Source organism: Elephas maximus, chromosome 15 (genome assembly GCF_024166365.1).
Source record: "Elephas maximus indicus isolate mEleMax1 chromosome 15, mEleMax1 primary haplotype, whole genome shotgun sequence".
Taxonomy (NCBI): domain Eukaryota; kingdom Metazoa; phylum Chordata; class Mammalia; order Proboscidea; family Elephantidae; genus Elephas; species Elephas maximus.
Genome location: NC_064833.1, coordinates 47,090,871 through 47,105,483, shown reverse-complemented (window position 1 = coordinate 47,105,483; position 14,613 = coordinate 47,090,871). Strand labels below are relative to the sequence as shown.

The 14,613-nt window shown below is 42.3% G+C and overlaps 1 long non-coding RNA gene across 1 annotated transcript; it reads left to right on the top strand.

The window, feature by feature from the left end:
• The first annotated feature begins 10,158 nt into the window (after positions 1–10,158).
• LOC126058600 (uncharacterized) lies at positions 10,159–14,052 on the top strand. The gene is made up of 3 exons (XR_007513256.1): positions 10,159–10,260; positions 11,409–11,500; positions 12,999–14,052. It is a non-coding gene; the product is annotated as an uncharacterized LOC126058600 (long non-coding RNA).
• Positions 14,053–14,613: the final 561 nt, after the last annotated feature.

The following is a 14,613-nucleotide window of genomic DNA, read 5'->3' as shown; positions in this document are numbered from 1 at the left end:
ATGAATTCTGCCGTGTTACAAGTACGTGGTCAGAGTGGGGCAGTGGAAAGAACCAAAGAACCTGGGCTTTCCTCTCAAATGGACCCAGGTTCCAATGCTGCTCTACTGCAAGTTACTGGATCCTTCTGAGCATGGGCTTCCTCTAGAAGAGATTTCAGGAGATACTCAAGGATTGTTTTGAAGATTAAATTTGATAATATATAGAAAGGCCCTCTCTTGAATATGTACTTGTCACAGAGGAGATGCTCAGTGAATGCTAGCTCTTCTGTCTCCTATCCACTCCCTTATGAGTTTATAGCCATGGAAATTAAGTAGTTTCTCAGGATCCTGAATAAAACAGAATTTTGTTCATTTAATTATCCTTTGTTGGGTACCTACTCTAGGTATCATTTTTCAATGTCATCTTCATTTCACATTTTTACACGTTCACTTTTAACTTCCACGCCCCCACCATGCAAGTTTTTAAAATCCACCTACTTTGAAATGTATAAAGTTCCTTTATACTTGTAATAATTTTAGAAAGTTTGGCATTTTCTAAGGTATATCTTCTTATAGCATATGCAAAGTTAAAACACTATTAAAAATAATAAATGGCAAACAAACCGTTAGCCTCTGCTGTGCTTTTGCTTGCCAGTAGCTTTGATCACTACCACATTCACTATCAGAAAAAACAAGCAAAAACAGGAAAGTTCTTGGAGGCATAACCTGTAACCCATAACCCATTGCCACAAGTCCATTCCAACTCATAGCTACTCTATAGGACAGAGTCGAACTGCCTTATAGAGTTTCCAAGGTGTGACTGCTGGATTTGAACTGCTGACCTTTTAGTTAGCAGCGTTAGCACTTAACCACTATGCCTCCAGACTTAAATCAGGCCCAACCTAAATGTTTCTTGCTTCTGTGTTTTTTCTTTGCTATACCTCCTCTGTGAAGCCTTCCCAGATGCGTTTCTCTGTGTTCTGTAGTTATGCTTATTTTACAGAACAGAATTGCCTTTAAAATGTCTTTTATCTCCAGTGAGGCCTTAGACCATATTTTGTTCATCTTTTTATAGCCAGCACCCACCAGTGTCAGAAGCATGTATGGTAAAATAGGACCTCGGAAAATGCTGAATTGAATTATACAATTGTATATCCCATTATAGAACTTAAGACTCTAGGCTAGAATGATGAATGATAAATGGTTGACAGAAATATTCCTAGTTAGTACCAGGGCATTTTTTTATTAGTAGACGTTATTTTAGAAGTTTAGATTTATAGAAAAATTGAACAGGCAAAACAGAGTTCACATATACACAGTTTCTGTAATAACGTCTGTTATGGATTAAATTGTATCCCCCAAAAATGTGTGTCAACTTGACTAGGCCATGATTCCCAGTAGTGTGTGGTTGTCCACCATTTTGGGATTTGGTGTAATTTTCCTAGGTGTTATAAATCCTAATCTCTGCCTGTGGTTAATCTCTGCAAGTTTAGGTTATGTTAAAGAGGATTAGGATAGACTGAAACACCCTTACTCAGGTCACAGCCCTGATCCAGTGTAAGGAGAGCTTTCCCTGGGGTGTGGCCTGCATCACCTTTTATACTACAAGAGATAAAAGGAAAGGGAAAAGCAAGCAGATAGATGAGGACCTAATGCCACCAAGAATGAAGAACCAGGAGGGGAAGGCATGCTTTGGACCCAGGGCCCCCATGCTGAGAAGCTCCTAGACCAGGGGAAGATTGAAGGAAAGGACCTTTTTCTAGAACTGACAGAGAGAGAAAGCCTTCTCCTAAAGCTGGCACCCTGAATTTAGACTTGTAGCTTCCTAAACTGTGAGAGAATAAACTTGTTTGTTAAAGCCATCCACTTGTATATCTGTTACAGCAGCACTAGATAACTAAGACAACATCTAACTGTATGGTACGTTTGGTACTGTATGAATCAGTATTTGATGCATTAATATTAACTAAAGTCTATAGTTTATTCAGATTTCCTTAGTTTTTCCCTATCCCCCTTTTCTGTTCCAGGATCTTATTCAGAATACCAAGTTACATTTAGCTACCATGTCTGCTTAGGCTCCTGTTGGCTGACAGTTTCTCAGGCTTCCCTTGTTATTGATGACCCTGACAGTTTTGAGGAGTGCTGGTCAGGCATATTATAGGATGCCCCTCAACTGGAATTTGTCTGATGTTTTCTCCTGATTTTGGGGAGGAAAACCACAGAGGTAGAGTTGCTAGTTTCCTCATATCATACTGTTTACGTGATTTATGACTGTCGATGTTGACCTTGATCACCAGGCCTAGAGTAGTGTTTGTCAAGTTTCTCTACTGTAAAGTTACTCTTTGTCCTCTCTCCCTTTCCATACTGTACTCTTGGGAAGGAAATCAGTACGTACTGCCCACACTTAAGGAGTGAAAAATTATGCTCCCTGCTTGAGGGTGGATAATCTATACAATTTATTTGGAATTCTCCTGTACAGGAGATTTGTCTCTTCTTTCCTTTATTAATTTAGTCAGTCATTTTTTTATGTAAGCATGAAGTCATATAAATATTTTATACTTTGGATTATATTTCAGTAGTACTTTATTTTTTTGCACAAACTGTTCTGACTTTGGCCGTTAAGTGCTCCAGGGTATTTTTAATACTTTTTTTATTGTCATGGGGCTGATTTGAAGGTAAACAAAAATGAATACTGTTTAATGATAATCAGTATTTCTCATATAATAAAACATTTTCATCCTGACAAAACTTGCTTATCATCCATGCTTATCTAAAACATACCTAGAGAAAAAAAAAATTCCTCCAAATTTTAATAACGGATTACCCATGAGACTCTTCTTTTTACTGGCTCATCAAGGACATTCTTAAGTGAAACTGGCTTGGCTTTTTTTTGTCTTTCTTTCACATGGCAGGTGAGTGGTGATGAAGAATGCAGTGACTTCTGGTGGGGGCCTCCTGCTTGGATTTATGCTGAGGCACCAGCACTTTCAACCTCCACTGCTTTTGCGTCATCGCAGCAAATGTTAACACAGTGAAAAAGGCGAATTTCTAAATTTCATTATGAAAATAGTTTTGACTTCATAAACCCCCACTCGGGTCTTTGGAACCTCCAGAAGTACACAGACCACACATTGATCCAGTTGCCAAAACCAGAATCCTGGGCGTCAACTTAGTCCTTCCTTTATTCCTTTAGCTCTGTAATTAGTGCTTCCTGAGTAAGATGACGTGCTGAACTCTAAGCTTTTACATTGTATTAACTCTATCTAATCCTCCATCAACACTGTACCTTCGCATCAATTCTGACTCATAGGGACCCAGTAGGACAGAATAAAACTGCCCCATGGGGCTTTCAAGGCCGTAATCTTTATGGAAACAGACTGCCACCTCTTTCTCCCGAGGAGCAGCTGGTGAATTTGAACAGCCAACTTTTCTGTTAGCAGCCAAGTGCTTTAACTACTGCACAACCAAGGCTCCTCCAACACTGTAAGACAGGTGCTACTACTGTCATCCCCATTTTACAGATGAGAAAGGAAATGTAATTTGCCTAAGATCCATAATGAAGTCTGACTCCAGCACCCCTGTGCTATACTGCCACCAGTTATCACCAGATCCTTTTCTGTTTCCAAGTCATTTACAAAATTAATATATATTTTTTTCACCCTACCTTAAATCAGGACCCCATTCTCTACTCAATTGGTACAATAACCTAACTGGTTTTCCTGACATGCATTACCCCTTCTAATCTGCCTTCGATGTATCAACAAAGTTCTCTTTATAAAGCATAGATATGGCCATGCCGCCTCCCGGCTTAAAATTCTTCAATGGATCGCCAGACCCCTTAGGTAACAGACAAGGCCCTCTTGGGTTAAAGACCAAACCTCTTAGCCTAACACGCAAGGCCATCTTGCGCCTGTAAATTTCAACCACACGGTCTTTTCCACAACCCCTGCCCTTCTCATCTTTGGACCTTTGCACCTGCACCTCTCTTCCTACCCACCTCCACTGTCTTTACCAAACTAACTTCCATTTATCCATTAGTACTCAAATAGCACCTGCTCTAAGAAGCTCTCCTGTCCTACTCTAAAGTAGGGGCTACAATTTGTACCTCTTAGCCCCCCAACAGACACACACACACACCCCATTCTTACCTCTACTGTTTTGTCCTTACCACGCTTCATGAGCTACTGGGGGAGGGGCTGTCTCTTTCAGCGCTGGGACCCCATGCCTTGTCTGGATCCTGGCTGGCAGGCAGCACCCTTTGTGGGATGAATGGAGCAGGTAGCAGATGTGTGCTCACTGGGGGTGGCCAAGAGCTTTGTACTTGGCACCTTTGAGGTCTCAGCAGCGTCATGGCTAAGTGCTGCTCTCTTAGAGGTAGAGCTGGTCTCGATCTCTGGGGACTTCAGAAGCACCAAAGAGTCATAGGTGGATGAGCCTCTGGCTCTGCAGGAGCTGCCTATAATCATTAAGGTGGTGGGTCAGCTTGGCTGGGCTGTGATTCTAAGTGGTTGGGTAGTTCTGATTAGTTTGGGCAGTCGGATAATGATGTAATCACATACCTGATGAGATCTGATATAATGTGATCATCTCCATGATGGGATCTGTTGTGAGTAGCCAATCAGTTGAAAGGGAGTTTCCTTGGGAGTGTGGCCTGCCTCCAATGTATTTGGGCTTTCTGGCAAAGCTCGCTGGTTTTTGCCCTGCCCTGGATCCTGCATTCAGCTTGTCAGCATCAGACCTCCAGTTCTTGGGACTGGGCCAGCAGCCTGCCATCTGACCGGTGAATCTTGGGTTCATTAGCTCCTGCAGCTACATTAGTCAGGAGAAGCCTCCCGCCTGATATCTGACGCCTCACCCATGGACTTGGGACTTGCCAGTCCCTACAACCTCATGAGTCATTTCCTGGAGATAAGTATCTTTCTCTGTCTCTGTCTCTATATATATGGTTCACTGGTTTTGCTTTTCTAGAGAACCCAGCCTAAGACACTGCCCTTGGCCCCATCTCGGGAGGAAGGCAGCAGAGTGTGAGATCTAGAGTGCACCTTAGACATGATTTGTGATACCACAGTGAGGAGAAAGAATAGGGAAAAATGAGGCAGTGCTGAAAATCCAGAACCTCTGGGAGGGGGTTGAAATAGGCAGGAGGGTGCAGGGCGGATCAGCTTTGTCTGGGCCACGTACTGTTGTTGTTAACTGCAGGGAATACGGCTGTTAACAAGAACTAGTCCCTGTCCACAAAGAGCATATGTTCTGTTGAGGTGGAGGTAAAGGGACAGGGAATACATGTGTAACAATTGTCACTAAAACCTAGTGCCATCGAGTTGATTCCAACTCATAGCGACCCCATAGGACAGAGTAGAACTGCCCTATAGAGTTTCCACTGTCATTAAGCACCATGGAAAACATAAAATAAGGTAATATGGTAGAGGGGCACAACTTTAGCTGTGATGTGATCTGGGAAGGACTCACAGAGGAGGTGACATTTTATTTAGTTCATTCATTAATTCAGCAAGCACTAGGACATAGTGATGAAGTAAGATTTCCTCTCCCTGCCAGCTTAATTCTAGTGGTAAGTAGGGGAGAGCAGCGTAGAAAACAAATATATGTCATACAGTAATAAGAACTAAGAAGGAAAATAAAAGCAGAGTGTTGTTGTGTTCCGATGAGTTAATTCCAACTCATAGTGACCCCATGTGACAGTAGAACTCCCCCACAGGGCTTTCTTGGCCATAATCTTTACTGGATGCACATTGTACTTGGATCCACAATCAATGTCAGTGGTAGCAGCAGTCAAGAGTATCAAAGACATATTGCACTGGGCAAATCTGTTGCTAAAGACATAAAGTGTTAAAAAGTAAAGATGCCACCTTGAGGACTAAGGTACACCTGACCCAAGCCATGGTATTTTCAGTTGCTCATATACATGCAAAAGCTAGACAATGAAAGAGGAAGACCGAAGAATTGATGCCTTTGCATTAGGGTATTGGAGAAGAATATTGATTATATCATGGACTGCCCAGAAGGATGAACAAATCTGTCCTGGAAGAAGTACAGCCCAAATGCTCCTTAGAAATGAGGATGGTGAGGCTTCGTCTCCCATACTTTGGACATGTTGTCAGGAGGGGTCAGTCCCTGGAGAAGGACATCATACTTGGTAAAGTAGAGGGTCAGCGAAAAAGAGGAAGACCCTCAACGAGTTGGATTGACACAGTGGCTGCAACAATGGGCTGAAACATAGCAATGGTTGTGAGAATGGTGCAGGACCCGGAAGCATTTTCATTCTATTGTACATAGGGTGGCTACAGTCGAAACTGGCTCGATGACTCCTAACAACATAACAGCAATCTTCACTGAAGCAGATCGCCAGGTGGGTTAGTGGCTGAGCGCTTAACTGTTGCACCACCAGGGCTCCTTAAAAACAGAATAAAGGATGTGATTTGATGTTGTTAGTTGCTGTTGAGTAGGCTCCGACTCATAGTGACCTTACGTATAACAGAACAAAATGTTGCCCAGTCCTGCGCCATCCTCACAGTCTGTTTGAGCCCATTGTTGCAGCCATTGTGTCAATGGGAGGGGCAATAGTACATAGATGTTCAGGAAAGGCTTCCCTGATACGATATTTCAGCAGAGGACTGTGAAGTTTGGAAACAAGCAGTGCACATATGGGGAAGAGCATTCCAGGTAGAGGAACAGCAAGTCCAGACAATCTTGGGGTAGTTCATGCACAACAAGGTGGTCAGTATGGCTGGAACATAGTGAGCAAGAGAGAGAGTTGGAGGAGATGCAGCCAGAGGGAATGTTTGAAAATGATCCATCTGGCTGCTGTGTGAATAGACTGTAGCAGGGAAGAGGTAGAAGCAGGGAGACCAATTAGTAGACTAGAGCAACGCAGGTGAAAGATGGTGACTTGCACCAGAATGGGGTAGTGGAGATGGTGAGAAGTAGTTGCATTCAGCATACATGTTTAAGGTAGAGCTGAGAGGCTATGCTGATGGGGAGCAAGTGGATGACTGGGCAGTCTTTTACTAGGATGGAGAAGATGTTCGAAGGAGCAGCTTTAGGACAGGAAGAAATTAAAAGTTTGGTTTTGCATAGGTTAAATTTTTTCCTTACATTTTATTATGAAAATTTTTAAAGGTACAGCAAAGTTGAAAGGAGTTTACTGTGAACACCCGTATACCCACCACCTAAATTCTACCGTTAACATTTTTGCTACGCTTACTTTATCACAGACCTTTCTACCTAACCATCCCTCTGTTCATTCATCATTGCGTCTCATTTTCTGATGCATTTCAAAGAAAACTGAAGACATCAGCATACTCCTTCCTAATGCTTTCGTATGAGTAGCATTAACAGAATTCGGTATCTGGTTTTTTGTTTTTTGGGTTTTTTTTTTTTTTGAGGTAAAATCTACCTTCAATGAAAGGTACAAATCTTAGGTATATTTCTTTTTTAAAATAATTTATTTTGTTTTATTTGTTGTTGTTGAACATGTATACAACAAAACATACACCAGTTTAGCAGTTGCTTCGTGTACAATTCAGTGACAGTGATTACATTCTTCAAGTTGTGCAACCATTCTCACCCTCCTTTTCTGAGTTGTTCTTGCCTCAGTAACATAAACCCACCGCCCCTAAGGTTCCTGATCAATTTCATGCCTATGCTTGTGTGATCCAGGTTTCCCTATGCCCCTTCCCAGTTAATCCCCACTTCCACCTACCTAAAGGCAACCATCCTTCTGGCCTTTTTCACCATAGAGTGGTTTTAGCTCTGCTAGTACTTCATGTAAATGGAATCACACGCACGTACTCCTGATTGCATAAGACTTCTTTTACTCAGCATAATGTTTCTGAGTTTCATCTATGCTGTTGCGTGTATCAGCAGCTTGTTCCTTTTTGTTGCTGAGTGGTAGTCTGTCAGTTGTCGTGCTGTGGTGGCTTGTATGTTGCTGTGATGCTGGAAGCTATGTCACTGGTACTTCAAATACCCTGTGGGCATTCCTGTGCCTCCCGCCTAATGGCTGCCATAGTTCAGGAGAAGCTCATTAGCGATTTCATGTGGGGGAGTCCTGGTCAATGCAGGCAGAGTACCTCTACTCTGCTGCTGTACTGCAGCCTTGCAGATAACTTCCATGCCTTCCTTCCTCTTTTAATCTCTAAATATAGGTCTGTGATCTGAGTCAAGTTCTGCCTTAATCCCAATTCCAAATCTTACTTAAAATTGAATTATCTATTAAAGTGTTTGTTCTGTTCCACTGGTTGGGTTTCTTTTCTGGGACTCTATGTTTTTGTGATTTCATGTGCCTGTCTTTTCTATCACTTTCTCTCTAATGATTTTTATTTATTTCTGTTTTATTTTCTTTACCATTCTTATTTCTATTCTTTATGTCCTTCACCGTGTCCCTTAGAGTGGTGTCTGTTCTCCCTTGTGTTTCTTGTCATTTGATTTCATTTCTGAAATGTTCTTGTATTTTTCTTCTAAACCAGCCAGTTGCTGTTTCACACCCTCCTGTTGTCTGAAGACCACCTCTGGTTGCCACCCCTTCCTTGAGTTCTTTATTTCTGCTTTGTCATCTTCCTACATATAGCTGCCTTTGCTTTGTTACATTTTTTAAAGTTCATAATACAGTGCTGGGTTAAAATTTTCCTCAGCTTTGTGGCAACATTTTTCTGATGAATTTTACTATTTTTCAATTTTTTTTTTTTGACTGGCTGTTGAGTCACAACTTTTTGTCTTTTATATTTGAATGAGCTGGGTTTTTCCAAACCAGCTGTTAGCAAGAGAATCCTGTGATGGGGAGAGGGGAGGGAGCTTTTTTCCTCAGCCCAAGGGCTCCTCTGTTATTATAATGATGTATAACTTCTTTACTATATGCCACCTCTGTGTAGCCAAGCCTCCTTCTACATGGCTCAGGTAGACTCCTACCCACAGCCTAGGAGCTTCCCTGGTTCCTCCATAGCCACGGATTTTGAGGCACCCTGCCCCTTCCTGCCAGCGTGCTCCTCTCTCCCTTGGAAGTGGTGCTTCTCTGCATCTGCACCTGAATCCTCCAGCACCTACCTTGCCTTCTTTCTGCCTCTCTCTGTGTTCTTGCCCTCTTCCTTCTTAGTCCTGTTCACAGCAGTTCCCACCAGAGTAAGTCCTCTCCTTCTGGAGTTGGATATTTGCTGTCACTTGCCACTACCCAGACTCCTGTGTACTTTCTGATCTACATGTGGCACTTGCCTACTCCCTGTGACTTACCATGCTGGTTTGGGGGGTTTGGGCAACAGTACACACAATATGAACTTCGTAAGCTTTCTTACTTATTGGTTTCACCAGATATGTAGTTTGTAGGTGTTTCACAAATCTTTCATTCTCCTTGTTGCTCTTTATGGTTTTCGGGAGAAGTGGATTTGTTCCTAATCCAGGTTTACAAAGCTCCTGCACAGCCTGGCCACTCCTGTTCTTCTCCCTGCCCTTAGGTATGAAGGGTTCCCTCCTCTGCTGTTACACTGATGCGTACTTTCCAACGTACTAACTATCCCAGGAACTCCACCTTGTACATTCCTTGCGCTATGTACCTGCTGTTTACCACTACTATCCTTTAAAAAAAAGGGCCTCTTTATGGAGCTGTTGTTTTGGGTGACTCAGCAAGCTTTCTCTCCTCTCAATTTGTTCTGGTATCAGAACATACCCCCACCACCCACCAACAGGGATAGGTGCTGTAAACCTGGCTTGTTAGTAATCATGGTACCCTTCCCTTGGCAACAGTGATTGTTTTCGGGAAAGACGAATGGTCCAAGCAGGGTCAAAGTCCTGCCCTCAGAAGGCTATCTCTTGCTTCTGGAGTCACTGTGTGAAAGAATATTCATCTGGAGGAATGCCCCATCCATAATATTAAGAGAGATGGCTGACACAGAGAGGAGAGATAGAGAAGTGAGGGAGTAAGAGAGAGAGAAATTGAGATTGGTAGATTGAAGTCCTGGTTTCACCCCAAGCTTCCTAGTAACATGAGCCATTTTGGCTTAAGCCACTTTGAGTCAATTTTTTGTTTGTTTTTTTAAATTGTGCTTTCAGTGAAAGTTTACAGAGCAAAATGGTTTGCCATTAAACAGTTAATTACACAAATTGTTTTGTGACATTGGTTGCCAACCCAGTGATGTGTCAACTTTCCCCTTCTCTACCTCAGGTTCCCGATTTCCATTTGTCCAGTTTTCCTGTCCCTTCCTGCCTTCGCTTTTGGGCTAGTGTGCCCATTAGTCTCATATACAGGACTGAACTACAAAGCACATTCCTAAGGTATGTTATTGTTGGCCCTATTAAAGGAAAAAAACCAAACCCACTGCCATCAAGTCGATTCTAACTCATAGCAACCCTATAGGATAGAGTAGAACTACCCTGTATGGTTTCCAAGGAGCGCCTGGTGAATTCAAACTGCCAGCCTTTTGGCTAGTAGGCATATTCTTAACCACTACGCCACCAGGGTTGGCCCTATATACCTGTCTAATCTTAGGCTAAAGGGTGAACCTCAGGAATGACTTCAGTACTGAGTTAAAAGGATGTCCAGGGGCCATTCTTTAGGGGTTTCTCCAGTCTCTGTGAGACCAGCAAGCCTGGTCTTTTTTTTTTTTCTTTTTCTGAATTTGAATTTTGTTCTGCATTTTTCTCTCACTCTGTTCGGGACCCTCTATTGTGATCCTTGCCAGAGCAATCAATGGTGGTAACTGAGCACCTTCTAGTTATTCTGGGCTCAGTCTGGTGGAAGTTTTGGTAGTTGTAGTCCATTAGTCCTTTGGACTAATCTTTCCCTTGTGTCTTTGGTTTTCTTCATTCTCCTTTGCCCCAGCTGGGATGGAACCAGTAGATGTATCTTAGATGGTCACTCACAGGCTTTTAAGACCCCAGATGCTGCTCACCACCATCGGGCACTTTGAGTCAGTTTTGTCTTGTGCAACTGGAAAGAATCGTGACAAATACACCTTACTATATTCCCACTGCTCCCTGTGCTTTTGACCTATAAGCATGTAACTGCCTGTTTGACCGCACTCCCCTGGGTAAACGCTTTACAGCAGGACTTACTTGTTCACCCTTGTGTACCCAGAACTGAGCATTCCAGAAATGACACATCACAAGTTCCAAACCATTCTCTCATTTTTCAAAAGGGGAAGATAAAGTTTTGAGAGTTTATGTATGATGTATCAGAAGTTACACACCCAATTTAAGAAACATTTACACTGGAGCTGGCTCCTCCGTTATTGCCTTTGATTTGCCCTCAGATTTCACTCTCAGCTTGAGGGTGAGCTCGAGGGAGACCAAGCTACCTTCTGCTTTGTGTGAATCACAGACCCCTAAAAGCTGGGCCCCTTTCTGACAGGAGCATGGCCCTCATTGAAGGGCTCATAGTTTCTCTCTCCATCATTTCTTTTTTCTTCTTGTTTACCTTCCAGGGGCCAGGGTGGCGGGGTCTGGAAGAGGCATCCAGCCAAAGCTCCCTACTTCCTATCGGATCTGGCCTTAATAAAGGTCTCTGACTTTAAAGGTTAGTAAAAATAACCCATTTCACTCTCTACTTTTTGCTGTGTTATATTTGGTCCTGCCCTTAAGCTGTTCACAGCTCAGAGCCCATTTTTGTTTTCTTTCTCTGACGCTATCTGGTACAGACCCTCCTCCCCACTCCCTTCCCATGTTAACTGAGAGTTCACATTTCATGGAATCTAACAGAATGGTACCTTGTTTGCAGTAGCAATGACTTAACTAGCCCTGTAGGGAAGAAACCAGTTGCCATGGAGTCAGTTAACCATTTGTATGGTTACACTTTCATATATACTACTTATTTATCAATCAGTTAATCCACAACGACTGTTATTTCCAGTGGAGTCCCTGAGTGCTGCAAATGGTTGCTGCGTTTGGCTGCTAACCAAAAGGTTGGAGGTTCAAGTCCACCAGAGGCTCCCCAGAAGAAAGGCCTGGTAATCTACCTCCTGAAAAATCAGCCATCAAAAACCCTATAGAGCTCAGTCTAATCTGACACATATGGCGTCACCATAAGTCAGAACTGACTTGACAGCAACTGTTGTTTTGTTTTTTACTGGTAGGAAAGATAGATTCCATTGTTTGGCCTTGTATGTCACTCTTACTTTCTTTATTAGTCAAAACCTGACAACAAGAGGAGCACAAATAGAAAGCTTACCAGTAATCAGAGAAATGCAATAAGATACCATTTTTAGCCATCAAACAGGTAAAAAATTATAGGGAACTGATAATATTTTGTGCTGACAAGGGTGTGAGAAAATGAGTACTCATACATTGCTGCTGCACCTTTTGGGATGCAGTCTGCTATCTGCTAAAATAAAAAATACAGAGATCAAATTCAGTTATCTCACTTTTGTTAGTTTATGCTCTAGAAATCAAGGTTCCAGTTTGTAAGGATATGTGTGCACAAGAATGTTTATTTTTAATAGCAAAAACCTAGAAACAATCTGAATTTCCATCAGGAAGTGTCAAATTATTTTTCATCTGTCATATAGAATATATCTTGCAATTATTCTAAAAAAGAATGAGTTAGGATTACATGTGTGAATTTGGAAAGCTGTCATATATTCATAGGTGATAAAAGTGACACATTAATATGGGAATATCCTTTCTTTTGGGAAAAACAAGGAAATCTTTATATGTGTATTTACATGATTGTATGAATGTGGAGAAAGAAGTGGAAGGATACCACCTCAGCTATTATATTCGTTACCTCAAGGGGGTAGAATTTGGATGGGCAAAAAGACCTTAACATATCTGTATTGTTTGACTTGTTAAAACAAGCATGTATCGATAAGGTGATTTTTTTTAATAAAGTGAATAAAAGAATGGGGCTGGGAACTACACAGATGGATTGTAATCTAGTTTCTATCACTTAATAGTTGTGAGAGTTTTGGTAGGTGACTTAGGCTGGGTTCTCTAGAGAAGCAAAACAAGTGAAGCGTGTGTGTATATATATATAGAGAGAGAGATTTATCTCAAGGAAATGGCTCACGTGGTTGCAGAGGCCTGGCAAGTCTGGAAGCTTCCCCTGACTCACATAGCTGCAACTGCTGATGAACCAAAGATCGTAAGGTCAGATGGCAGGCTGCTGGCTCAAGTCCCAAGAACTGGTCAGATGATGATGAGCTGGACGCAGGATCCAGAGTGAGTGAGTAAGCTTTTCCAGAACATCCATTTAGATATATTGCTGCAGGTCATACCCTCAAGGAAGCTCCCCTTACAATTGATTGGCTGAACACATCGGATCACATCACAGAGGATGACTACGTCATTACATAACTGCAAAAGTATATCATTACATAACTGCCAAACCATTGAGAATCATGGCCCAGCCAAGCTGATATACAACCTTAACTGTCACAGTAGGTCACTTAGTCCTGATCTGTGAAAGTCTACCTTATAGTGTTTGATTAAATGAAGTAAGGTATACAGAGCGTGTTGTACATAGTAGTCCTTCTACACAAGCAATTTGGAGTAGAATATTAGAACACACACAAAATGTGTTGGCTGTGTTACTGGTGTGTGCTCTCCAGATGTTAGCATTGGCTTTCCAAAGAGGGGGACTGGTATCTCTCTGGAAAAAATATCTGCGAGATAATCTGTTTCTCCCCTTAATCCTTTGGAGACAAAGTGAGAACAGTATACAATGGTGCCTGAGCCCTCCATAGCCTATTTATCTGGTACCTCCCCTATTGGTAGCCCAGCTCAGAAGTGGGTAGGAAGGAAAGGGGCTTTGGAATAGCCAGAACAGATGTTCATGTTCTTGGCAGATCATATCTTCTTATTTTAGACAAACCAAAGAAGCTTTTTCAGCCTTGGCACATTAGCAACAATGCTTAGCGGAGGCATCTTGTGTGCAGCCAGAAGTGAGAGCCTGGTCTGAGCCCCGTGGGTAGATGGAAGACGAAAACCAAACACAGAACTCAGGAAGCCAGATGGATGGTCTGGGGCCAGGCTCTGTTTTCACCTTGAATAACTGATCTGCATAATGATGACACTGAAGTATCAAGGAGAAATGAATTCATACTGTATAGTCTTGTAAAGGGCCTCAGTTAAAGTGTGATGCAGTCCAGAAGTATTTCTTCCAGCAGTGATTAAACTCTTTCGGTTTTGCTGCTTAAAAAGTAAGTTTTGTTTTTGTATAAGTGCCAGAATGTAACAATGGTCTTTGTCCCGTGAGGGAAAGATCAAGTAGCTGCCTATAGATGGAAATGTGGGTAGCCAAGTGTGACAGGCATTAGAAGTGGCTCAGAGGGATCTTGACCTGGAACAAAGGAGTGGTTCCCACAAGCACATTATTTGCTTTTTAATTAAGTTAACATCCACAGTCTAGAATCCAAAATCTTTAGGGGCTCGATGAACTGGAATTTAGAATTTTTTAGATTTTTTAAAGGTTGTATGTATAAAACCAAAACCAAACCCACTGCCGTCGAGTCGATTCTGACCCATAGCGACCCTATAGGACAGAGTAGAGCTGCCCCATAGAGTTTCCAAGGAGCACCTGGTGGATTTGAACTGCAGACCTTTTGGTTAGCAGCCGAAGCACTTAACCCCACTACGCCACCAGGGTTTCCAGTTGCATGTATAACCGAATATTATGTAACAGCCTCAGCAGGG